At 40.0% G+C, this 26,038-nt stretch overlaps 3 long non-coding RNA genes, 4 other non-coding genes and 1 pseudogene across 7 annotated transcripts; 6 read left to right on the top strand and 2 right to left on the bottom strand.

Moving 5' to 3' along the window:
- Positions 1-44: 44 nt before the first annotated feature.
- LOC102414615 lies at positions 45-4,409 on the bottom strand. Its single transcript, XR_328291.3, has 3 exons — positions 4,274-4,409; positions 3,874-4,116; positions 45-1,211 (listed from the first exon to the last, which is right to left on the bottom strand). It is a non-coding gene; the product is annotated as an uncharacterized LOC102414615 (long non-coding RNA).
- Positions 4,410-8,958, top strand: LOC112579710. The gene is made up of 2 exons (XR_006544721.2): positions 4,410-6,145; positions 7,424-8,958. It is a non-coding gene; the product is annotated as an uncharacterized LOC112579710 (long non-coding RNA).
- Positions 4,459-4,564, top strand: TRNAL-CAA. The gene is made up of 2 exons: positions 4,459-4,496; positions 4,519-4,564. It is a non-coding gene; the product is annotated as a tRNA-Leu (tRNA).
- On the top strand, positions 6,536-6,632 carry LOC112583063 (annotated as a pseudogene).
- A 1,767-nt stretch (positions 8,959-10,725) lies between the features above and the next one.
- TRNAR-CCG lies at positions 10,726-10,798 on the bottom strand. The gene has a single exon. It is a non-coding gene; the product is annotated as a tRNA-Arg (tRNA).
- Positions 10,799-13,557: 2,759 nt separating this feature from the next.
- LOC102415176 lies at positions 13,558-24,169 on the top strand. Its single transcript, XR_328292.4, has 3 exons — positions 13,558-15,033; positions 15,432-15,505; positions 23,456-24,169. It is a non-coding gene; the product is annotated as an uncharacterized LOC102415176 (long non-coding RNA).
- TRNAA-AGC lies at positions 15,184-15,255 on the top strand. Its single transcript has one exon. It is a non-coding gene; the product is annotated as a tRNA-Ala (tRNA).
- Positions 23,052-23,123, top strand: TRNAA-AGC. Its single transcript has one exon. It is a non-coding gene; the product is annotated as a tRNA-Ala (tRNA).
- Positions 24,170-26,038: the final 1,869 nt, after the last annotated feature.

Below are 26,038 nucleotides of genomic sequence, written 5' to 3'. Positions count from 1 at the left end.
TTGTGTACAATGGCTTATTTAATGCTCTTAACAACCCTACAAGATAAAGTGGATACTGTTGCCTTTATTTTACACAAGAAAATTGAAGCATAGAGAGGGTAGTGATTTATCCAAGTTGTACAGTTATGAAGCAACAGGGCCAGGATTCAGACCGAGGTGAAATACATGTCCATGTACATCATATCCTGCCTCACAATATCTATGGATTATGCTTTTCTGCATGGAAAGGTAGAGACTGAGGCCTTGGGATGCCAGTCTGTTGACCTGGGATACCTGCCTTTAACAGTAAGTCTGTCTATTCTAGATTCAAGAATTCGCAACTGGAAAACTGCGTAAAGAGACCCAGTCAGAATCGCATTTCAGTTTCACTTAATATAGTCCATTGGGACAAGGAGGAAGAATAAGAGCCCATAAAGAGGGCACCTTGTTTGGTACCAGTCCCAAGAAAATGTGCCCCTAGGAAAGATTCCCTGATCCTTGCTGCTTGACTGACGGAGCTGTCTCCAGGCTAACAAAAGGTCTCACACTGGGTCTGCTTTATCTCCAGTAGACTCAGTGCTAATAGGAGCAGCATCTTAATGAATTTTTATTAACAGCAGCAGCTGGAGCAGCGGTAAGCAACCTCTTTGGATTCAGCAAAGCTACTTCCAATTTGAACTGGGATATACTACAAGACTGAATATTACTAAAAATGCTGAATGGGGAAATGTCTCAGAAAGACTGTATACTTTACAGTACCCTTTCTATGATGTGGACAAAAGGTTTGTGGTTACCAGTGGGCCACGTGGAGGACAGGGTAGAGAAGCACGGTGTGAATTGATGTGTTTTGTACTGTTTATCTTATGATTCTTATGGGTGGTGGGTTTAGAGGTATTAAAAAGAACATTTTTTAACCTGTCATTTTGAATGAAGTTAAATGAACTTTGCAAATGATCTGCAGGAAGGTAAGCATTTGAATTCATCAGGTCACAATATGGACCCCTTTATGCAAACATGGGGTCCAGTTCTTTTGGTTCCTCTCTGGTCCTTTCCTCAGAACATTTGAAGTTGTTAATTACATATTACATTTGAAGTTGAGTGGTACTTCAACCACTCATTCTTTTCTTTTTTTGTTGCCTCAGGAAAATTGTGTTTGTCTTCAGCTGCTCTTGTTTTTTCTGATACTGATCTGGTGGGTACAGAAGAGCATCTTCCCCAAGAGCAGACAAGGCCTAGAAGGGAAAGTTTCAGAGAATGAAAGGAAACTGCCATCTAGGATACGCAGTTGACAAGATGAGAGAATGCACGTGACAGTTGCCTTAAAGGCAACATTTAAAAGCACTAAGAAAGTAAGAGCAAGAGCTAGCATATAGTAAATAGATTCATTTGTTAACATCTTCATCAGTGATTGTGACCAAAGTATGGATGGAAATCACACATCTTCCAGCAAAACTAGAAAGATTCTTAGTGTACCAATGATTTGTGGGTTGCTTCTTCACAAATGCATGACAACAATTCATTGATTCAAAAAAAAGTTAAACAGTGTTAGGTGCCCCAGATGAACTTGACTGTTGAGAGTACAAGAGAACCTGACTCTGTCCTTGGAAAAATTAATAAAGTCAATTAAGAGGAGAAAAAAATAACATGAAATAGTGGGATGTGGGTAAGTGAAACACTGTGCTTTCAGGAGACCTCAGTGCCAACCATGGTGGTCAGGAGAAACGGAAAGCCTAGATCTGCATTTCTTCCTTAGGGCACTTTTTCTTGAGGTTGAGAGGTTAGTACAAACTAACATGGCCCTGCAATAAATTTTGACTTGATTATGCAATTAAATCACTACACTCTTGCACCTCCTTTAACCCAGTAATTTCTTTGAGAAGTCTTTGTAAAGAATAATGAGAAGGTTCAGTCAAACCAGTGTAGATTATTCTAGGTGAACTGACTTTGCTAGAATATTAATAAAGCATTAATACCTTAGATTTTACATTGTGCAAACAATACTTAAATATGACAGTATTGCCCCAAGTACATTTCCACATAAAACAGGCAAGAGATTAATTTCAAGGTGGAAAATTAAATCCTATTCTTTAAATTGGTATAAGCAAACACAGTCATCTTTTTTTAGTCTCCTTCACTCTTGAAAATTTTTGTTGTTGAGCCCCGAGGCATGTGGGATCTTAGTTCCCCTGTCAGGGATGGAACCTGTGCCCTACACAGTAGAAGCAGAGTCTTAACTACTAGACTACTAGGGAAGCCCCACCCTTTTAAATTTTGAGGCCTTTCAAAATCCTTCATTCAGGTGTTTTCAAAAAATGTACACTGGCCTCTGGGAAGATCTGTTGCACAGTAAGCATTGTTAATAAATTGTAAAATTGTTTACATATTTAATTATACCTTACCTATTCCAGAAAGTACTTCAAATCATTTAAAGCATAAAATCAAAATATCAGGAGTTTAATATTCCATAAAGGAAGAAAGAGATGGAACTAAAAAATGACCAGGAATAAAAGTAAATGTTAGCATGGTAACATTATAAGGACATTAAATGTGGGCCACAGTTTGGTTTTTAAAGACTGACATGAGAACCTTGTAAAATTTATAGCTCACTATAAAACCAGAGTTTTATATCTATAGTTTCTATACATGGAAAGTAGTGTTTAAGGGACTTAATAGGATTCTTGTTAGTAAAAGAAATTTCTTCTTGGGTTCTTAGTAAATAAAGACTATCAGAAGGGTTTATTTTTCATAAAATGAGTTTCACAATTCAAGGAAGGATGAACACCTCAAAGGCTGGGTAAGCAATTTAGAGAAGAATAGAAAAATCCTTGAAACATGAATATTGAACCTCACTAATAAAAGTGTGTCACCCAGCAAAATGTTTTGTTGTTAACCGTTTAATCATAGTATTCTGTTGGTCATCTTTGGGTTATCTTCTGTAATGTGGGAGACTAGGGTTCGGTCCCTGGGTCGAGAAGATTTTCTGTAGAAGGAAATTGCAGCCCACTGGCAACACATTCCAGTACTCTTGCCTGGGAAATCCCATGGACGGAGAAGCCTGGTAGGCTAGAGTCTACGACTGAGAGACTTCACTTTTCAGTATTCTTGCCTCAAAAACCATGGACAGAGGAACCTGGCGGGTTACAGTCCATGGGGTCGCAAAGAGTCAGACATGACTCTGCTGCTGCTGCTGCTAAGTCGCTTCAGTCGTGTCCGACTGTGCGACCCCAGAGACGGCAGCCTACCAGGCTCCCCCGTCCCTGGGATTCTCCAGGCAAGAACGCCGGAGTGGCTTGCCATTTCCTTCTCCAATGCATGATAGTGAAAGTGAAGTCGCTCAGTCGTGTCCGACTCCTAGCGAACCAATGGACTGCAGCCTACTAGGCTCCTCCGTCCATGGGATTTTCCAGGCAACAGTACTGGAGTGGAGTGCCATTGCCTTCTCCGAGACATGACTAAATTGCTTCAAAATTTTGAGGAGGTAGGTGGGCAGTGTGTATTGAAAGCTTTTAAAACTGGATAAACTTTAAGAATGGATATATGTATACATGTAACTGAATCACTGAGTTGTACACCTGAAACTAACAAAACATTGTAAATCAACTATACTCCAATATAAAGTTAAGCTGGATAAAGATCTAGTGACTCCACTTGTAGAATTTAAGGTAATAATTATGGACATCTGAAAATATTTAGCTTTCAGCCTAGTTGGAAGAATAATTTCTTACTGTTTGCCCTTCAAGGTTTCATTAAAATATGTGACCTTCCAGACTCAAAGCTCATATTACTTTGCACAAAGCTGAGAAAGAGCTGAAAAAGTCTGAGTCAGAAAGTGTGGCACGTTCCCCTTATTTTCACCCCTCCATCCCTTTTAAAAATCGCCATTTTATCTACTACCTGGCAATGGACGCCACGGAGACTTTCAATCAGGAATATCTGAGAGTGACCAGGAAGGTCGGGAAGCAAGCGTGTCACACTGAGTTTCTCCGGACCTGGAACAGGTCAAGCTCTTGCGTAGAAACTGGTCTCATCAAGTCTTGCATCGGCGGGAGTTGTCGCCCTACGAGGACTTTCCAAGGCTGTTCCTCGGCCGTCACTTTCGGAGCCCCAAACAAACACTTCTCCAGTGGCAAGGCATATCTGGGGACGAAAAGGAATCAGAGACAATAAAATGGTCTATGCCATAATATCTGGGGCTTTTGTTGGATTTTTATTGTTCCTCACTGTCTTCAAAAATAAGTCTGGGGCAAAAACCACGCTCAAGGTTTCGGTAAAGATGAGAGGCTGGAAAACCTACCAAGCGACTTGGGCTAAAACGTCGTTCGGTTCTTTCTTTCCTTCCCTCCAGAAACATAAGCTGTTTTCCTTTTCAAGCCACGGATGGCCTTTTAATCTCGATCCGGAAGTTAACTTCTTCCTGGGCTATACGTCACACAGACGCTGATCTATTTTAGTGGAAAATCTTTCTGTTTTCGACGAGGTGTCAGGATGGCCGAGTGGTCTAAGGCGCCAGACTCAAGCGAAGCTTCCCCACCTTGGGGATTCTGGTCTCCGTATGGAGGCGTGGGTTCGAATCCCACTTCTGACACATTCCTTTTCTTTCCCATCCTCTAATTTCTATAACAAAATATATTGAGAAGAGCAATATGCGTATGTAATTTACCAACACAGTGTTAAAAACGGACTTTAAAAAATTTCTCACAAGGACTGCTAACGAAAAATAGTAAAAGCTGAAACATCGCGATATTTTTGGAAGTCACGAGATTTGGGGCGAAGGATTAAATACCGACGGGAGAGTACAAGATGTTGGTTTTTCCGAGACAGCACGAGGAAATGTTAAAATAGCGAGATTTGGGACTCAGATAATTCCCTTCCCCTTGGTTTTGGAGAAGAAAGTGGGCGTGGTCCGGTGCCCCGCCTGTTTCTCTTGGCTGCTCTTCCGCTTCTTCCCAGACAGAGAGGCCCGGCCGTGAATACTTCCTGCAGCACTCCCTGCCAAGCCCACTCACCTGTGGCTCACGTTAGTGCTCGTGTGTGTGCTCAGTGGTTCAGTCCTGTCCAGCTCTTTGGGACCCCATGGACTGCAGCCCTCCAGGCTCCTTGTATCCATAGTGTTTTCCAGGCAAGAATACTGGAGCGGGTTGTTATTCTAGGGGATCTTCCCCACCCAGGGGTGGAATCCGCGTCACTAGAGTTTCCTACAGTGGCAAGAGGATTCTTTACCACTGCACACTGCTGTCTGCAAAGATATTTTATATAGATGTTTAATATAGATCGATTGGATTTTTATTGATTTTAATATAGATCTATGGATATTATTTATAAGAAATTAACGATATATAGATTTATGGATTTTATGGATCTATAAATATATATAAATTTATGGGTTTTAATATAGATCTATTTATTTTATATTGAACATGGTCTCTCCGTGTTCAAAAGTCATGAATTAGTTCTCAAACATTTCCTTTGTAAATTAGGCACAATCACACCTTCGCCGGCATCTAATAATTATTGTTTTGTTTCCTAGTCAAAACTGAGTGCCGTTTTAACTCCTGAATAAAATATGAAAGTTACACCTTTCTTCTCCTCCAAATCTAACCACCAACAATATTTTATTATATTTTGTACACTCCTATTTTCTCTGAATTCATGTATATATAATATATAAATATTTTGTTTTAACAGAAATGAAGTCATAGGAAGTATACCATTCTCTGACTTTTTTTTTAAACCTAATGTATCTTGGGCTCCTTCCGTGTAAACACAATCTTTTTCCTTAGAATGAAATGTTGCAAATAAGTACACAGGATAGATATAGCCTATTTCATTTATCCACTTTTTTTCCCCCTAGACATTTAGGGTATTTTTAATCACCATTCTTCCATCAAGTATATCATGAGTGCTTTTTATGTACCAAGGAATGCAGTTCTGGAGCCATGGCAGTAAAAGTATAAAAATAAAATGGAATAGGATAGAATTAAAATTAAAATTTAATTTTTTTACACTAGTAAAATAAACTTATACCTTATGTTGCTTATATTCCAGTCAAATGACTGATTCTGCTCAGGAACACCATATTCCAGGATTTCCTTATCTCTCAGGAGAAGACTATACATATCCCAGATCCCAAGACTAATGACAGCTATTGAAGATTCTTATATGCATGGTAATGTATTTCTGTCATTATGACCACTCATGACTCTACTTGCTTGATCATTGATTTTTATCCTGAAATAGTCAAAATGTAAGAGACTAGGCGGGTGAAAAGAAAGCTGGTTTATTTAAAAATTAAAGCCTGTAGATATTTGAAAACTTTGAAACTCAGAAGATAGGTGAAATATTGGAAGTATTCATTTACTCTGAGACTTCCCTTGTAAAAATAGTTGTTTGTATTACTCATGATTCCCTGCTTTCTGTTTCAGAAAAAGATGTTAATTATATCCAAAAAGTTTAGAAAACACATGATTGCATACTAGCTAAAAATTGTTTGCAAGGTAATCGGGAATGAGTGCCTGACTTGTTTGGCTTTTAAAATGTGAATAAATAATGCAGAATGGTGCTCGCTTTGGCAGCACACATACTAAAGTTGAACATGATTCGCATGGCTCTTGCTCAAGGATGACACGCAAATTTGTGAAGCATTCCATAATTTGACAAGAAATTAAAAGTTAAAGTATCAATAAGTGAAGGTTTGACTAAGCTATTCTTAGAATGATAAGCTTCATCCTAGTAACTGATTTCATATGATTGACCTAACCAATATTGACTAGCATAAAGCAAGTCTAAGATTTTTAAAGTGAAGTTAAAAATTCAACTAAATTATGGATAACTCCAGATGAAATAAAAAAAGATACTTAAAAAAAATGTGGAATACCCAATATAGAAAGTAGGTCCAAATGTGACCAAACTATAACCACTACAACACAGGCCTATTGATGAGTTGTTTCTTTGTATGCATGGTGTTCCAGGACCACCAACAGATGCCAAATCCATGGATACTTGAGTCTCATATAAAGTGGCATAATTATTCGCTTATAGCCTACACACATTCTCTTTTATACTTTTAAATCCTCTCTTGATTAAATACTTAGTACAGCATAAATGCTATGTAAATAGTTGGTGGTGCATGGTAAATTCAAGTTTTCCTGTTTGGAACTTTCTGGAATATTTTTTCTGAATATTTTTAATATGGAGTTGTTATAATCCATGGCTGCAGAACCTGCAGATATGGAGGTCTGACTGTAAATGAGATGAGTGTGGTCCACCGTCAGAGGGTTCCTAGGAAAGCCATAGTACAAGTCTGATTTCTCTATGAAATTTACTAGAGAAGTCAGTTAACTCATCAGCTCTAGTATCCTTCAATTTCTTATAAATTATATAAAAAGGTAGCACTTGAAATGACAGTATTCCTATTTTAACCCAACTTCATACATTTTTATTACAGATATCTCCATTTCATGGAACATGAGGTGAGAAGCAAACTGTATTTCACCACTTAAAATATCATGCCCTTCTTCAGTATGATAAAGAACATTTATAGAAAAAACTACAGCTAACATCATTCTCAAGCAATTAGACAAGAAAAATAATCAAAGTCATTCAAATGGAAAGTATAGAAGTAATACTGTCTCTGTTTACAGATGGCAATATCATGACATGATCACAAGAAAACTACAACTGATAGATGAATTCAGCAAAGTTGCAGAGTATAAGATCAACATACAAAATCAGTTGTGTTTCTATATCAGCAATGAACAAACTGAAAAGAAAATTATGAAAGCAACTTCAATTATAATAGCACATAAGGAATAAAATACCCACGAATGGATTTAACCAATGAAATGAGAGACTTGTACACTGAAATCTACAAAACATTGCTGACAGAAATTAAAGAAGACTCAAATAAGTGGAAAGAGATTCCAAGTTCCTAAATAGGAAGACTTAATACTGTTAAGATGTTAATACTATCCAAAGTGATCTACAGATTCAATTTCATTTCTATCAAAATTCCAACAACTTTTTTTACAGAAAAGAAAAAGCCATTCTTAAAATTCATACCAAATTGCAATATGAACATACAAAAATCTTGAAAAAGAAGAACAAAGGCGGAGAACTCAGACTTCCTCAATTCAAAACTTAGTATAAAGCTATAGTAACCAACATGATATGGTAATGGCATAAAGACGGACATATAATGCAATTGAGAATCCAGAAATCATCCCATACATTTATAGCCAACTGGTTTTTTTAATGAATATTTATTTATTTATTGTAAAAAAAGAGTCTTAACCATTATAAATGTACTGTTTGGTAGTTTTAGGGATATTCATATTGCTGTGGAACAGATCTCTAGAACCCTTATCTTGCAAAATTGAAATTCTGTACCCATTAAACAACTGTCGTTTTTACCTCCCTCCCCTAAAATGGTAATCACCATTCTACTTGTTTCTATGAATTTGATTATTTCATATACTCTATGATGGAATAGAATTTAAGTTTTTAAGGCTGCACAAGAAAATTTGAACATAACATAGTCCCTGTCTGACAGGGCCCTCTTTAATGTACAATGTGCACCTGTACAAAGATAGGAATGTCTGCTTGACCATGCCAGTGGTGTAAATATTATCCTTCCTTAAAGGATAATATTGTTTTCCTAATTCTGACTCCTTGGAAAAGACTCTGATGCTGGGAGGGATTGGCGGCAGGAGGAGAAGGAGACGACAGAGGATGGGATGGCTGGATGGCATCACTGACTCAATGGACGTGAGTCTGAGTGAACTCCGGGAGTTGGTGATGGACAGGGAGGCCTGGCGTGCTGCGATTCATGGGGTCGCAAAGAGTCGGACACGACTGAGCGACTGAACAGAACTGAACTGAACTGAATTCTGAGGGGTAATGGTGACGTGCTGCTTCCTTTAAACACATATATCTGGACTATGTATCTTTGGAGAAATAAAGAGCCTCTTGATGACAGTGAAAGAGGAGAGTGAAAAAGTTGGCTTAAAACTCAACATTCAGAAAACTAAGATATGGCATCTGGTCCCATCACTTCATGGCAAATAGACAGGGAAACAGTGGAAACAATGGCAGACTTTTATTTTGGGGGGCTACAAAATCACTGCAGATGGTGATTGCAGCCATGAAATTAAAAGACCTTTGCTCCTTGGAAAAAAAATTATGACCAATCTAGATAGCTTATTAAAAAGCAGAGACATTACTTAGCCAACAAAGGTCCATCTGGTCAAAGCTATGGTTTTCTCGGTAGTCAAGTATGGATGTGAGAGTTGGACTATGAACAAAGCTGAGCACTGAGGAATCAATGCTTTTGAACTGTGGTGTTGGAGAAGACTCTTAAGAGTCCCTTGGACAGCAAGGAGATCCGTCCAGTCTATCCTAAAGCAAATCAGTCCTGAATATTCATTGGAAGGACTGATGCTGAAGCTGAAACTCCCAATACTTTGACCGCCTGATGTGAAAAACTGACTCATTTGGAAAGACCCTGATGTTGGGAAAGATTGATGACGGGAAAAGAAGGGGATGACAGAGGATGCGATGGTTGGATGGCATCACCAACTTGATGAACATAAGTTTGAGTGAACTCTGGGAGTTGGTGATGGACAGGGAAGCTTGGTGTGCTGCAGTACATGGGGTCGCAAAGAGACCCACACAACTGAGCAACTGAATTGAACTGAACTGAACACTTGGGTCAATGGACACAAAGTATTTGTCTTTTTGTGACTGGCTTATTTCACTTTGAATAATGTCCTCAAGGTCTATTTCTTTCTTTTATTTAAGACGATAATATTCCATGGTACATACCACATTTTATTCATCCATTTATCCTTCTAAGGATATTTAGGTTCATTCTACCTCTTGGCTATTGTGAATAATGCTGCTATGAATATGGGTGCAAATATCTCTTTGAGACTCTATTTTCAATTCTTTTGAATATATACCCAGAAGTGGAGTTTGCTGGCTCATACCATAGTTTTCAGTTCCATTTGTGGCATTTGTGCTCTTGCTAAAAACTAAAGGTCTCATGACTACACAAAAGTTGCTCCAGAGTACAGTTCAATTGGAATAAAAGCTTTTGGTGGCTTCTGCCTTTATGCTTTTCTAAAGGGAGGAGGTAGAGGCAATTATATTTATGGTAGCTAATGAAAATCTGGAGAACATCTATTTCAAAACATTCAGAGCTACAATTATAGAAATCCTAGTCAGATATTTGTTTCCAGAAATTTAGCTAGCCATTTCCCCATTTAGTTGATTTTTTTTAAGTGATCCCTGCCCCCTCAAAAGTTCAGTATTTCAGCTTTGTAAAGACCAAGTGCCTTCATATTCTCAGCGAGCTATTATATCATAGCACTATTATTCATTAAGCCAGGAATAATAAAATTCCGTCTAAAGAAGCCCCCATCCCTAATTTTTTATTTCAGCCTATAAATTATTTCTTTCATAGGACGTGAAACAAGTTTTAGTTGTTTTGTTTCTGTGTTTATTTCATTTGTCGGGTTCGGTAGAAAGTAAGCTCCTTGAGGACACGTGCTAGTCCCTCCTCGTTCATGCCTATAGCACTCGTCAAACATCAGGCCTCCAATATATAATTGTTAAATAAGAACGAATTGACCGATTACTTGATTGAACTCACTCACAACCGGGCAACAGCATCAAGAGAGGAAAGGAAGCAAATCAGATTTTAAGCCTCTCCAACCTGGCAGGGAATCAGACCAGCAAATGGAAAAAAACCGACCACGAAGGGACTCGAACCCTCAATCTTCTGATCCGGAATCAGACGCCTTATCCATTAGGCCACGCGGCCAACTGTAGGAGACCCTTCTCACGTAAAGTACAAAAGTTATGTAGACCGGGGTGGGCGGGGGCCTTTCTACTGACTGGACTGAACTGAACTGAAACGGGAAGAAGGAATGCATCTTCTTTTTTCAGAAATCTAGCTAATGGTCAGGCTACTTGCCCCAAATTTCATCTTCACACAATCTCTCTAAATCAACTCTGTCCCTCTCCTTTGCCTCCACTACTTTGACTGCTTAACAGATTTTTCTTCCCCCAATCATATTTAGAAATCACAGTATTTGCACTGCATAAAAAGAACTTTAGAGTTTAAAACCTTAGAGTTTACATTTCAGAGAGGTAAAAAGGAAATGGAGGCAGATATAAAGCTCAACAAGCTATAGACCTGCCATTTTCAGTTCTGTTATGGACGATACTGCAGAAATGAAACCATTTTGACACATGATTTTAAGAAAAAAAATTTTAGAGTTTGTGACCTTATTAATAATCGTTTGGCCAAGAATGAAAATACAGACTGAAGGAATCTTAATATCCTCTAACAAACAAATTTAGAAATTTGAAGGCAAACTATTGATGCTAGCTGGAAATGAGTTTTATACAAGTTGCAGTCTTTGGAAACAGGTGACTATATTCCAGAGGAGAAAACAAACTTTTGAAGTCTAAACTCCTTAGTGGATTCCTTTGGATTTTCATCTTGGCATCCATTCCATTTGCAAGCAAAAATTGATCTCCCCTAACTCATATTACTTTGCCAACAAAGGTCTGTCTAGTCGAGGCTATGGTTTTTCCAGTGGTCATGTATGGATGTGAGAGTTGGACTGTGAAGAAAGCTGAGTGCCGAAGAATTGATGCTTTTGAACTGTGGTGTTGGAAAAGACTCTTGAGGGTCCCTTGGACTGCAAGGAGATCCAACCAGTCCATTCTGAAGGAGATCAGCCCTGGGATTTCTTTGGAAGGAATGATGCTAAAGCTGAAACTCCAGTACTTTGGGAACCTCATGCAAAGAGTTGACTCATTGGAAAAGACCCTGATGCTGGGAGGGATTGGAGGCAGGAGAAGGGGATGACAGAGGATGAGAAGGCTGGATGGCATCATCGACTTGATGGACGTGAGTCTGAGTGAACTCTGGGAATTGGTGATGGACAGGGAGGCCTGGCATGCTGCAGTTCATGGGGTTGCAAAGAGTCGGACACGACTGCACGACTGAAGTGAACTGAACTGAACTCAATTTTGTACCTTTTTTTTTTTTTTGGTACTTTTTATTCCTTCATCCTCTTCATTGTTCAAGTTTTTTATTCATTTTTAAAATTTAGATATTTTTATCATAGTGTTAGTCACTCAGTCCTGTCCAACTCTTCAAGACCCCATGGACTGTAGCCCACCAGGCTTCTCTCTCCATGGAATTCTCCAGGCAAGAGTACTGGAGTGCGTCTCCATTCCCTTCTACAGAGAGCTTCCCAGTCCAGGGATCAAACCTGGGTCTCCTGCACTGCAGGCAGATCGTTAACATTGAGCTAGGGAAGCCCTTAATATTAAAAGCAACAGAATTATATCTTTTTGGTGCACCCCACCAGGAATCTTTAGTTCCCTGATCAGCTATGCCACCCTTCCCCTTCCCTTCTCCCCTCCCCTCCCAGGAAGCTTGGAGTCTTAACCACTGGACCACCAGGGAGGGTCCTGTGTGTCTTTTTTTAATGCCAAAACCTTACCATACTGTTTTGTTTACCATAGCTTTGAAAGACCCACTCCTCAGCAGTCTTCCTCCCACAATTCTGTCTCCTGCTCAAGGGTACCCTTTTTTCCCTTCTTGTTTTCTCCTCCTCCTGTATTAACTTTTCCAGGATCCTAGTTCATGTCAGTTTCTGTTCCTAGAGTTTCAGGTCCAGTTGTTCCCAAACTAGTTTAAGTTTGTTTATCATATTCAATTGAGGGACATTTATAATTTTAAAAAGTTTATTGAAGTATATAGTTGACTTACAATGCTAATTTCTCCTGTACAGCAAAATGATTCATTTATACATATATATATATATATATATATATATACACACACACACACACACATTCTCTTTTATATTCTTCTCCATTATGGTTTACTAATGGCACCCCACTCCAGTACTCTTGCCTGGAAAATCCCATGGACAGAGGAGCCTGGTGGGCTGTGGTCCATGGGGTCGCTAAGAGTTGGGCACAACTGAGCAACTTCACTTTCACTTTTCATTTTCATGCATTGGAGAAGGAAATGGCAACCCACTCCAGTGTTCTTGCCTGGAGAATCCCAGGGACAGCGGTGCCTGGTGGGCTGCCATCTATGGGGTCGCACAGAGTCGGACACGACTGAAGCGACGCAGCAGCAGCAGCAGGAGCAGCACAGAACATACAGTTTCCTGTGCTATACAGTAGGACCTTGATGTTTACCCATTCTATATAGAACAGTCTGTACCTGGTGGTGGTGGTTTAGTCGCTAAGTCATGTCCAAATCTTGGGACACCATGAACTGTAGTCAGGCTCATCTGTCTATGGAATTTTCCAGGCAAAAATACTGGAGTGGGTTGCCATTTCCTTTTCCAAATCTGCATGGGCAAATCTCAAACTCCCAATCCCTCCCCCCTCCCCCACAAGTCTCTTCTCTATTTCTGTGAGTCTGTTTCTGTTTCATGGATAAGTTTGTGTGTCGTATTTTAGTTTCCATATATAGGTGATATCATATGATATTTGTCTTTCACTCTCTTACTTCACTTAACATGATAACCTCTAGGTCCATCCATGCTGCTGCAAATGGCATTCTTTGTTTCTTTTTTATGGCTGAGATATATTCCATTGTATATATGCACCATATCTTCTTTATCTATTCATCTGTCCATGGGCATTTAGAATACTTCCATGTCTTGGCTGTTGTAAATAGGGATGCAATGAACTTAGGGGTGCATGTTTATTTTGAAACCTAGTTTTGTCTGGGTGTATGCTCAGAAGTGGAATTGCTGGATCAAATGGCAACTCTGTTTTAGTTTTTTGAGGAACGAACATACTGTTTTCCATAGTGGCTGCACCAACTTACATTCCCACCAACAGTGTAGGAGGGTCCCTTTTTCAGTTGAATAACGTAAGAACCCAAGATTCTGAGAGCACTTAGCATCTAGAGAGTGGGGCCCAGCAATCCATAGTTTTATTCAGTTCCTCCAGGTGATTTTCCATCTTTATGGATCCCCCCGACAATCCCCTCCCCCCCTCCACAGTGTTGTCTAAAAAGCATTCATACGTCCCTTTAGCCTCTCTGAGAGTCGCCTGTGGCCCAAGCATTGTATACCCAAAGGCAGGAGGAGAAGGGGAAGACGAGATGATTGGATGGCATCACAGACTCGATGGACAGGCGTTTGCGCAAGCTCCGGGAGATGGTGAAGGACAGGGTAGCCTGGTGTGCTGCAGTCCACTGGGTCGCAAAGAGTCGGACACGACTGAGCGACTGAACACCAAAATCCGATGACCCCCTCAAGTCCTCTAGGGCTCTGCCTGGTCGGATCCGCCAGGACGGGCAGATCCGGAGTTGGGGAGGAGCCGAAAGGGAGGCGGTAATTTGAGGTCTCCAAGAGTCCACAGGAGTGAGAATCAGGAGAAAGCTTAGATGGAAAATGATTTAGGATTTGCTCCCAATACTCATTTCTGGGTTGACCCTGGTACCCAAAGTCAGAGAACGGCGGGAAGCGCCTGAGGGTTGCCCCTCGGAGGTCAAAGGGTCTAACTACTGCAGGCTCCTGAAGGGTTTATACAGTTAAATCATTTTGCGGATCAAGCCTACGCCTTAAAACGCCTTCCTTCTGGGTACCGTTCAGTTCCGACAGGGGGCGCTCTAAGGCTGCTCGGTTTCTTTCTCTCCTCTTCCACACGCACGTCTCGGTGGTTCTCGAGACCCGAAGTTGAAAGCCTGGGAGAGGCAGCCGCCATGCCGTGTCCCCGACTCTGAGTCTTGACGCGCGAGCTTACCCGAATGAGGGAAGCGACCGACGCGGGCCCAGTCTTCTCTCCTACCTGGACCTAAATCCCTATGGCTCCATTTAGGGCTTCTTTTTATCCTCCGGCTTTATACTTACGGTTTTCTGGCAACCTATTTAAGCAGAGGTCTTATCCCAGACCTCTCCCTGGGGGCGGCCAGTCAGGAGCTCCCCCTTCGCCCCAGGCATGGCCGTCGAGCTGGTGTCCGAGAGGGTGACCCGTAGTGAGAGAGCTCAGGACCAGAAGGGACTTTCGGTATAATATTTAGTTTTCGTTCTTATAGCCTAGTTACAAGACAGTATTCAGTAGAGAAAGTTCAAAAACTGAATTTCATGACGTGAAGTTTCTTTTGCGGAAGCTATATTGACGGGTCATAGGAATAATCCTGAAGAGATTATGGCGGGAGGGGGTGTAGCTCAGTGGTAGAGCGCGTGCTTAGCATGCACGAGGCCCCGGGTTCAATCCCCGGCACCTCCAGTTTTCTTGGGGAGGTGCGGAATTTGTTTTGGGTTCTAACAGCATTAGACGCATCCTCGTTTGCTAAGAACATCCACCGCCTGTCTTCTTTTCTGGTTCTTTTGTTCTCGTTCAGGTCTTTTAAATCACACAAAAAGAACTATTTTGTTTTTAATATGGACCCATTTTTGCCCTAGGGCCTTAACACCACCGTGGGTAGCTGAGTCAGCTGGCAAAAGACATGGACTGCGGAAACCGAAAAACAAGCGAGGTACCAAATTAACAAATCCAATTACAATAGTTACATTTCGCAGTATCATCTAAGAGCAAGAAACACAGAAAGCAGAAAAAATAAGAGCAAATGTGAAGTCCACAGGAAATTTTCTTTAGATCCCTTCGTTTTCTGGGCTGTTGCTGGGTCAAGGAATAGATTTGAGGAGAGGAAGGAACGCTTTCCTTTGTTTTTCCCTACCCCTCTTACCCCATTACAGCCTCCCCTTCTTTCCCCGCTCCCTCCTTCTGTTTTTATATTTTATATGCGCTTCTTTAACTCATTGCTCCTGAGTAACTTTTAAATTATAATATAAGCTTCATGTCTAGATAGAGTTCTTATTGTGTTAAATAAGTTCTGCCCTTTTTACCTGATGAAGTAGAATGTGAATCATTAATTTTTTAAAACTTTGGACAACTGAATGAAATTTATTTGTAAATATCCAAACAGTCTTTGAGATAAAGGACTGAAGCCTTGCCCTAACTTCAGTTTTTTTTTTTTTTTTTTTTTTCTTTTTTGGGAGGGGAGGTATGATAAATACAGATAGCAAAGATTCAGCTACCCAAAGAGCTTCTTGGTAGGTATTCCTAATAATAACTTTGAAGAGTTTGGAGGAATTTGTCCTTGCTGTTGTAAATGCTTTCCTGTACATGATGTAAGCATCAAAGTTCTGGAGAATGACTTAGGTGCCACCAAATGGTCATCTTGGGGACACCAAAATCCGTTGCTATGTATGAGTTCTGAGATGGCCAAAATTTCCCTGTAATGGTAGATTGTTGTTTTTTAAAATGTCCTTCTAGATTCTTAAAATCATGTTTTTTGGCATTTTTCTTTAGCTTCAAAATTCTGCCTTTAGAGTAGGATTCAGTATTCATGAAGTGAAGTGAAGTGAAATGAAGTCCCTCAGTCGTGTCCGACTCTTTGCAACCCCATGGACTGTAGCCTACCACGCTCCTCCAGCCACGAGATTTTCCAGGCAAGAGTACTGGAGTGGGTTGCCATTTCCTTCTCCAGTCAGTATTCATAACTGAACTATTTTTCCTCTAAGAAATCATTAGCATTTTCGTTTCTTGAGGAGACGGCCATGCCTTCTCTCAGTTCCTTAACTAGGGATTGAATCCAGGCCATGGCAGTGAAAGTCTAGAATCCTAACCACTAGGCAGCCAGGGAACTCCCAATATTTTCCAATTTTTAATTGAGGTTGCCAAGACAAATAAAAAATCTCCATGTTTCTATATTATAGCATTCCAAAATCACAAAAAGCCGAGATGATATGTACTCTCTGTATAGATCAGTTCAGTTCATTTCAGTTCAGTCACTCAGTCATGTCCGACTCTTTGCGACCCCATGAATCGCAGCACGCTAGGCCTCCCTGTCCATCACCAACTCCCGGAGTTCACTCAGACTCACGTCCATCGAGTCAGTGATGCCATCCAGCCTTCTCATCCTCTGTCGTTCCCTTCTCCTCCTGCCCCCAATCCCTCCCAGCATCAGTCTTTTCCAATGAGTCAACTCTTCGCATGAGGTGGCCAAAGTACTGGAGTTTCAGCTTTAGCATCATTCCTTCTAAAGAAATCCCAGGGCTGATCTCCTTCAGGACGGACTGGTTGGATCTCCTTGCAGTCCAAGGGACTCTCAAGAGTCTTCTCCAACACCACAGTTCAAAAGCATTAATTCTTCGGCGCTCAGCCTTCTTCACAGTCCAACTCTCACATCCATACATGACCACTGGAAAACCCATAGCCTTGACTAGATGGACCTTTGTTGGCAAAGTAATGTCTCTGCTTTTGAATATGCTACCTAGGTTGATCATAACTTTTCTTCCAAGGAGTAAGCATCTTTTAATTTCATGGCTGCAGTCACCATCTGCAGTGATTTTGGAGCCCCCAAAAATAAAGTCTGACACTGTTTTCACTGTTTCCCCATCTATTTCCCATGAAGTGATGGGACCGGATCCCATGATCTTCATTTTCTGAATGTTGAGCTTTAAGCCAACTTTTTCACTCTCCCCTTTCACTTTCATCAAGAGGCTTTTTAGTTCCTCTTCACTTTCTGCCATAAGGGTGGTGTCATCTGCATATCTGAGGTTATTGATATTTCTCCCAGCAATCTTGATTCCAGCTTGTGCTTCTTCCAGCTCAGCGTTTCTCATGATGTACTCTGCATATAAGCTAAATAAGCAGGGTAACAATATGTAGCCTTGATGTACTACTCCTTTTCCTATTTGGAACCAGTCTGTTGTTCTAACTGTTGTTCTAACTGTTCTATCTGTTGCTTCCTGACTTGCATACAGGTTTCTCAAGAGGCAGGTCAGGTTGTCTGGTATTCCCATCTCTTTCAGAATTTTCCAGTTTATTGTGATCCACACAGTCAAAGGCTTTGGCATAGTCAATAAAGCAGAAATAGATGTTTTTCTGGAACTCTCTTGCTTTTCCATGATCCAGCAGATGTTGGCAATTTGATCTCTGGTTCCTCTGCCTTTTCTAAAACCAGCTTGAACAACTGGAAATTCGCGATTCATGTATTGCTGAAGCCTGGCTTGAAGAATTTTGAGCATTACTTTACTAGCATGTGAGATGAGTGCAATTGTGCGGTAGTTTGAGCATTCTTTGGCATTGCCTTTCTTTGGGATTGGAATAAAAATTGACCTTTTCCAGTCCTGTGGCCACTGCTGAGTTTTCCAAATTTGCTGGCATATTTGTTACCTCCTAAATCTTTAGCAAAGATCCTCACATTAGAACTATTAATGCAGTCATCTGAGTATATATTGGCAAAGGGGTAGCTTCCTTTACAGAGTGTTAAGAAGTTGCTACGTCTCCAGCACAGTATACCTTGAATTTTTGAAGATACAGACCATCAACAAATTAGAGTTGTCTAGGGGGAACATTAGTCAGCATATGAAAGTAGGGATATAGGCCCCCTTTCTCTACCTGAGAGAGGGATCATAGGAGACTCATTAATACAGTCATATCAATAGATAACTCTGGTGATCTCAGTCTGCTTCATCAGCTTTTGAATATACACATATCCGACCTCACCAGACCGCCTGCCTCTGAAAAGCTTAGCAGTCAGCCTAGACAACTGCCTCCTCTGGTCTCCATCTTTTTTGGATTCTTTTTAGAATTTCCACATTGGTAGGTTCTTGCTCACATGATCCATGTCTTTTCAGACCTTACAAAAACTGCTGAGACAAACAACTGTCCCAACGTGAGAAGAACCATTTGTTCTAAGTAAATATGACTGCTTGGTCTCTGGGACAGTGAAGTGAGAGGGACCTAGTGTATTAAAAGCAGTTCCCCACTTTAAATCATTCTTCAGGGCAAAAGCCTCAAGAGGACCTCTTGGGATTTAAGTCAGAATCTCCTTTCAGTTTTTAACCAGAAAATTCAAAAGCAACAGAACTCTTACCACCTATGAATATTTTCTGTCTCTCTCTTTTTTTTTTTTTTTTTGGTTGCAAACAGCTACCTCATACCAAAAACAGCACATGGCATCAATAATTTCTCTCTCTCCTCAACCAAATTATTTTGACTTCTATTCTCATTCCTAATTTTCAATAGATTTAATGTTTATTAGAATGAGAGGGGCTTATTTTAGAATACATAAGGATTCTGTTATAGCTGCTGCAACTGATTGAGATAGACATGCTTTGATTTCCTTCTCATTTTCCTTTGTGTATACAATTACGTAAAACATCTAAAAGTTATAATAATCTTTGCCCTCTCCTACTTCATTATTGATGACACAAAATATCTTTTATATGGTGTAATCATTAACTTAGAGTTATAATTAAGTTTTATGCTTTTTAAATTCTATACCAGATTTAAAGATGACTGAGCAACTTGACTTTCACTTTTCACTTTCATGCATTGGAGAAAGAAATGGCAACCCACTCCAGTGTTCTTGCCTGGAGAATCCCAGGGATGGGGGAGCCTGGTGGGCTGCCGTCTATGGGGTCACACAGAGTTGGACACAACTGAAGTGACTTAGCATAGCATAGCGTAGCATATACAGCTACATTACAATTTTACAGGATTCTATATTTATCTGTCTGTTTTCCTTTACCAAAGAGTTCTATATTTTTGTTCCATTTTGTATTGCTGTTCATCAGCTTCTTGCTTCAACTTGAAGGATTCCCTTCAGCTTTTCAGCTGGGGCAGACAGTAGCATACTTCTTTCTGAGTAACACTCCTGTTATAGTAGCTGGGTGCTGGGCAAGAGGCAACAGGCTTAGGTCTTCTTGGCAGCTCTCTCCTGGCCTGGAACCTTGGTCTCATGATGGCCATGAAGGGGCCCTACAATAAAATAGAATCTGTTTTCCATGAGTGGAAAGATGAGAGCCCTCACCTCTTAGCTGCACTTTCCCAGAACTTAGTCTCTGCAAGAAGGAGCTGAGGGTATGATTAGAAATGGAGGAAAGATACTAGAGCTCTCCAAACGGAAATGGGTTGGGGGAGGGGGAACTTTGTTTCCTTGGCTGTGTGGTTTGGAGTAGAGTTTCTATCAGCCTGGCCTGGGAAGAGAGAGGGAGGGAGTAGGTTGTGATTCAAATGACACAGATTCTCATTGTTATTACTGAACTTTAGTATATTTTCTTGAATTAACCTTTCTTAATATGACATATGCCCTTAGAACCATTTCCAGATAATTTATAAAATTTCCACAATTTCTCTGATGAGCACATTGATGGAGTTCTTCCTGCTGCCATGCTTCTGAGTTGTGTGTGTGTGTGTGTTTAATTTATTTCTGAGTTTGTAATTAACCAGATTACCTTACATCTGTATCTCCTTTCAAATAATGCCTCATCCTAGTTTCTGGTGGCTCCTGGCAATCCTTGGATTGTAGCTGCATCACTCTAATCTCTGCCTCCATCGTCATATGACCTTGATCCCTCTGTATCTCTGTCTCTGCATGTTCTCCTCTTGTAAGGACATCAGTCATTGGATTTAGGAACTCACCCTAATCCAATATGAAGTCTTTTAAACCAATTATATCTTTAAAGACACTATTTCTAAATAAGGTCACATTTTCAGGTTCCAAGTGGACATGAATTTTTGCCGGACATTATTCAATCCTCTACAGTGTTGAATATATGTTGACTTTTGTCAATGCCTATCATGCAACTATGGAGATGATCATGTATGGTTTTTCTCCTTAATTTTATTAATTTGATGGATTATATTAATATTGTCAAAGATAAACCAGAGCTGGACAGTAGATAAGAGGTAAAAATGATTTCATTCAGGAATATTGTGATGGGGGAAAGGCCTCAGTACAGAAATAGAATCAATTTCAAATACAGCATAGGCAAGTGGGAATTTATAGCTAATGACCAGGGGAGGGTGGGTTGAGGGTCAATGGATAGAAAATTACTAAGAGGAAACATCCGAGGTAAGGCAGAATTCTGGCTAAACCAACCAAACAGGATTCCTGCTGAAAGCAGTCCAAGGTGATCAGACATTACCTAGGGGATGGTAGAGGATAAGGAACACAATTAGATATGAAGGGTAACCAGATATGCAAATAGAGGATTCTAGCCAAACCAGCCTAACAGGATTCTTGCTAAAAGTGAACAACACAGAGAAGAAAACAGAAATCCAAAAGTCAAGTTCTATTTGGAAAAGAGTTCAGGGAATCCTGAGTAGAGATTGGTAGAGGAGAGAATCTTTGTTAATGTCTTCCTTGATAATGAGTGATCTTTGTATTTCTGGAATAAACCCCACTTGGACATTCTGTATTATGTGAAATTAGACTATATTTTTCATTTTCTGTGCAAACTGAAAAAGTTTGTGATGAACATCGTACTCATAAAATGAATTGGAAGAGCTCCTTCTTTCTCCATGCTTTGAAAATTTTAAGCAGCATCATGATTTTCTGATATTGGTAAATTTTCTTTGTGAAAGTATTTGTGCTTGGTTCCCTTTGTTGCCTGTTCAACTGTTTTTCTATAGTAATGACATGTTTAGACTTTCTTACTCTACAAGAAGTAATTTGGGTATCAGTTCAGTTCAGTCGCTGTCATGTCCGACTCTTTGCGACCCCATGAATCGAAGCATGCCACGCCTTCCTGTGCATCACCAACTCCCAGAGTTTACTCAAACTCACGTCCATCGAGTCGGTGATGCCATCCAGCCATCTCATCCTCTGTCGTCCCCTTCTCCTCCTGCCCCCAATCCCTCCCACCATCAGAGTCTTTTCCAATGAGTCAACTCTTCGCATGAGGTGCCCAAAGTATTGGAGTTTCAGCTTTAGCATCAGTCCTTCCAATGAACACCCAGGACTGATCTCCTTTAGAATGGACTGGTTAGATCTCCTTGCAGTCCAAGGGACTCTCAAGAGTCTTCTCCAACACCACAGTTCAAAAGCATCAATTCTTCGGTGCTCAGCTTTCTTCACAGTCCAACTCTCACATCCATATATGACCACTGGAAGAACCATAGCCTTGACTAGACCAACCTTTGTTGGCAATGCTATCTAGGTTATAGTGCATTTATAAAATCCACTTCATCTAAAGTTTTCAAGTCATTTGCTAGTTGTGTCTTTATGATTTTTAAAAAGTTTTTCTGTTTGATAGTTATTTGATAGATATTTCCTCCCATCAGTTCTAGTTTTGTGTGTCTGCACTTTTTTTCCTTTTCTTGATTACAATGGTTAGAACTTTGTCGACTTTTCAAATATCCAGTTTTTTTCTTTAACTAGTTCTACTTAAAAAAAAAAAAAAACTAATTTTCTCGTTTGTCTTTATCAACCCTTCCTTATTTTTGGCTTATTTTGTTCATTTCTAACATCTTGAACTGAGTTCATTATTTGCTATTGTTATCAACATCCTTTTCATCTCTGACTGGAGAAGTATTTACCTCAATACCTTATTGTGTCTTTTGCCCGTTTAAGCAACTTTCCCAATGTTAACTGAGGCTCTGTTGGTTTATGGGGCTGGACGCGAGAGGCTCAGAGCCTGTGAGAAAGATGGGGTGAGTGAACTAGTCCAGCAGCGCGAAGAGTTTTTAACCGAGGGTTAATGCGCGTCACATTAACCTTCTTTAATGGCCTTCTATTCTACCCCTAAGGGGGTGCGATCATAACCAAGGAGCCCCCTCTCTCGGCGGCCGAAACAAACGGCTCTCCATTTGTCCTTCCATCTTCTGTCTTCTGGAGCTAATTTGGTTGCTTTCCACTGCATTATATACTTTGTGACTTTCTGGCAGTCCTTTAAAGCATCTAGGGAAGAGAAAGTGAAGAAAGGAGAAAGTGAAGAAAAGAGAGAAAATATTTCATCAGGCTCTTCTAACTGCGGCAGGGAAGTGATTCCAGACAGACAGAAGCAAAAAGGTCCCAGGACCACCAACGGGGGCTCTCCGTCTAGAATGCAATTTACTCTTCTTTTAGCAAAGCATGATATAGGACCTATATTTAGGTTCTAGTTTTAAGGTTTTTGGAAATTAGTGAAATTTGACACACTAGACTTTAGCTTAATGTTAATTCTTGTAAAACTGACCCAAAACTGTCTTCTGTCTTGAATATATTCCCGAGGGTTCGTTTTCGGGCAGGGGGTGTAGCTCAGTGGTAGAGCGCGTGCTTAGCATGCACGAGGCCCCGGGTTCAATCCCCGGCACCTCCAGTTTTGAACGCCTTTCCTTGCTCAAAAAGAAAGTAAACCTACTTAACAACTATTTGCTATTAGTATTAGTGCTGTTCTTTTTCTACTCCTCCGGTTTGGCAACACTCAGGGTGGCTGCGTAAGGAGGAAAAGACAAAGCCTGGGCTCATTCAGCAGCTCGAGATTCCGAACAGAAAGCCCGTCACCAAATTGACGAGCCTTTTTGCCTTTGGTTTCACTTTGCAGTATTATTAATATGTAAAAAGCAGGAAAGAAGAGACAAGGATGACAGAATTTAACAAAAGAAAAACACACGATCTCAAGCCAATTTTTTTTTTTTTTTTTTTTTTTAGCGTGTTTTGTTCTCTGAGCCGTGTTGGCCATGATTAGACTGCAGATTGAGCAAGAAGACAGCGTTCCAAACTCGGGAAATCAAGAAATTTATTTTCATCAGTGGATATGAAGAAGTTACACTTAGGCATCAATAGCCCCATTGGGAAGTACCTTGGGCTGAAGATCTCAAACGTCAGAGATTAATTTCCAGTTTTGGTCTGTTTTTACTCTTACCGGAGAATAGGACTTAACTAGATAATTTAGTTAAGTTACAGAAGTAATTTTATCTGAGACTGTTGCGCCCTCTATCGGAAAGAAATTTTCCAGACCCTGGGTCCTTGGACTAAAGCTGTTGGTGGTACCTTGTTAGAATGCAGGATGTCAGTTCCCCCTCAAACTTACTGAACTAGAACCAACATTTCGACAGGATCCCTAAGTGTTTCCTCTGCACGTTAAAATTTGAGTCACTGGTTTGAGTGCTCCAATGTGGGTTAAAATGATTATATATTATAAATATATGGCTTATTTTATTAATAATTTTCCTACTTCCTATTCTAATGTAGTAAAAACAATTGCAAAAATGTATTTCTATTGTTGAACCAGTTTTGTATTCTTATGACTGACACTGTTTCCCCTCTCATGGTAATATGATATTTACTAGTATTTTTAAATCAGTATACATAATTGAATTAGATGTCAAGTTTCTTTTAAATAAAATGTTTTGCAGGTTTGCAGTCAAGATGGTGCTAACTTCCAATACGAACTAGGAAGCTCATATCTTTCTTTATGCTCAGCAACTTTTTAAAAAAACTTTTTATTTTGTATTGGGTTATAGCCTATTAACAATGTTGTGATAGTTTCAGGTGGGCAGTGAAGGAATTCAGTCATACATATACATGTATCCATTCTTCCCCAAACTCCCCTCCTGTCCAGGCTGCGCATAACATTGAGCAGAGTTCCATACGCTATCCAATTGGTCCCTGTTGCTTATACATTTTAAATATAAGTGCATACATGTCCATCAAAAGTCCCTAAGTATCCCTTCCCCTCATTCTTCCCCCCTGGCAACCATAAATTTGCTCTCTAAGTCTGTGAGTCTCTTTCTGTTTTGCAAGTTCATTTGTATCCTTTGTTTTTTAGATTCCACATATAGGGGATGTCATACGATATTTCTCCTTCTCTGTCTGACTTACTTCACTCAGTTTGACAATCTCTAGGTCCATCCATGTTACTGCAAGTGGTATTATTTCATTTTTAATGGCTGAATAATAGTGCATTGTATATATGTACCACATCTTTTTTATCCATTTCTCTATTGATGGACATTTAGGTTGCTTCTGTTACTGTAAACAGTGCTGCAATGAACACTGAGATGCATGTATTCTTTTAGATCATGTTTTTATCTGGATATAGACCCAAAAGTGAGATTGCAGGGTCATACAATAGCTCTATTTTTAGTTTTTTAAGGAATCTCCATATTTTGCTTTATAATGGCTGCTGTACCAGTTTACATTCCCATCAACAGTGTTGGAGGATTCCCTTCTTTCCACACCCTCTCCAGTATATATTGCTTCTGGATTCTTTTAGGATAGCCATTCTGGTTGGTGTGAGGTGATATCTCATTGTAGTTTTGATTTCATCAAAATTTTAAGTAGGATAAGATATTTCCCAAGTTAAATGTCTTCATTTTAGGATTTACCTCTTCAAAGAAAGAGTAAGAGCTAGTGCTCAGGAGCCAGACTTTCTTTAATAGGGGTAATAGGTCATTTTCTATTTTGTTGACATATTTTCTCTCTTTTTGTTTTCTAAGTACAATTTTATGATGTCTTTTTGCCGCTTGTATCTACTATGTTAAGAGAAATGTATTCACATGCTCCAAACATAGGACTGTGTGGATCACAAAAAACTTTGGAGAATTCTTCAAGAGATGGGAATAACAGACCACCTTTCCTGCCTCCTGAGAACTCTGTATGCAGGTCGAGAAGCAACAGTTGGAACTGGACATGGAACAACAGACTGGTTCCAAATAGGAAAAGGAGTACGTCAAGGTTGTATATTGTCACCCTGCTTATTGAACTTCTATGCAGAGTACATTATGAGAAATGCTGGGCTGGATGAAACACAAGCTGGAATCAAGATTGCCGGGAGAAATGTCAGTAACCTCAGATATGCAGATGATGCCACCCTTATGAAAGAAATCAAAGAACTAAAGAGCCTCTTGATGAAAGTGAAATAGGAGAGTGAAAAAGTTGGCTTAAAGCTCAACATTCAGAAAACTAAGATCATGGCATCTGGGCCCATCACTTAAGGGCAAATAGACAGGGAAACAGTGGAAACAATGACAGACTTTATTTTCTGGGGCTCCAAAATCACTGCAGATGGTGACTGCAGCCATGAAATTAAAAGACACTTTCTCCTTGGAAGAAAAGTTATGACCAACCTAAATAGCTTATTAAAAAGCAAAGACATTATTTTGCCAACAAAGTTCCGTCTAGTCAAAGCTATGGTTTTTCTGGTAGTCATGGTGAGAGTTGGACTATAAAGAAAACTGAGCAATTGATGCTTTTGAACTGTATTGTTGGAGAAGACTCTTGAGAGTCCCT

This window comes from Bubalus bubalis, chromosome 2 (genome assembly GCF_019923935.1).
Source record: "Bubalus bubalis isolate 160015118507 breed Murrah chromosome 2, NDDB_SH_1, whole genome shotgun sequence".
NCBI lineage: Eukaryota > Metazoa > Chordata > Mammalia > Artiodactyla > Bovidae > Bubalus > Bubalus bubalis.
Note: the sequence above shows the minus strand (reverse complement) of the source record. Positions and strands in the feature narration are given on the sequence as shown.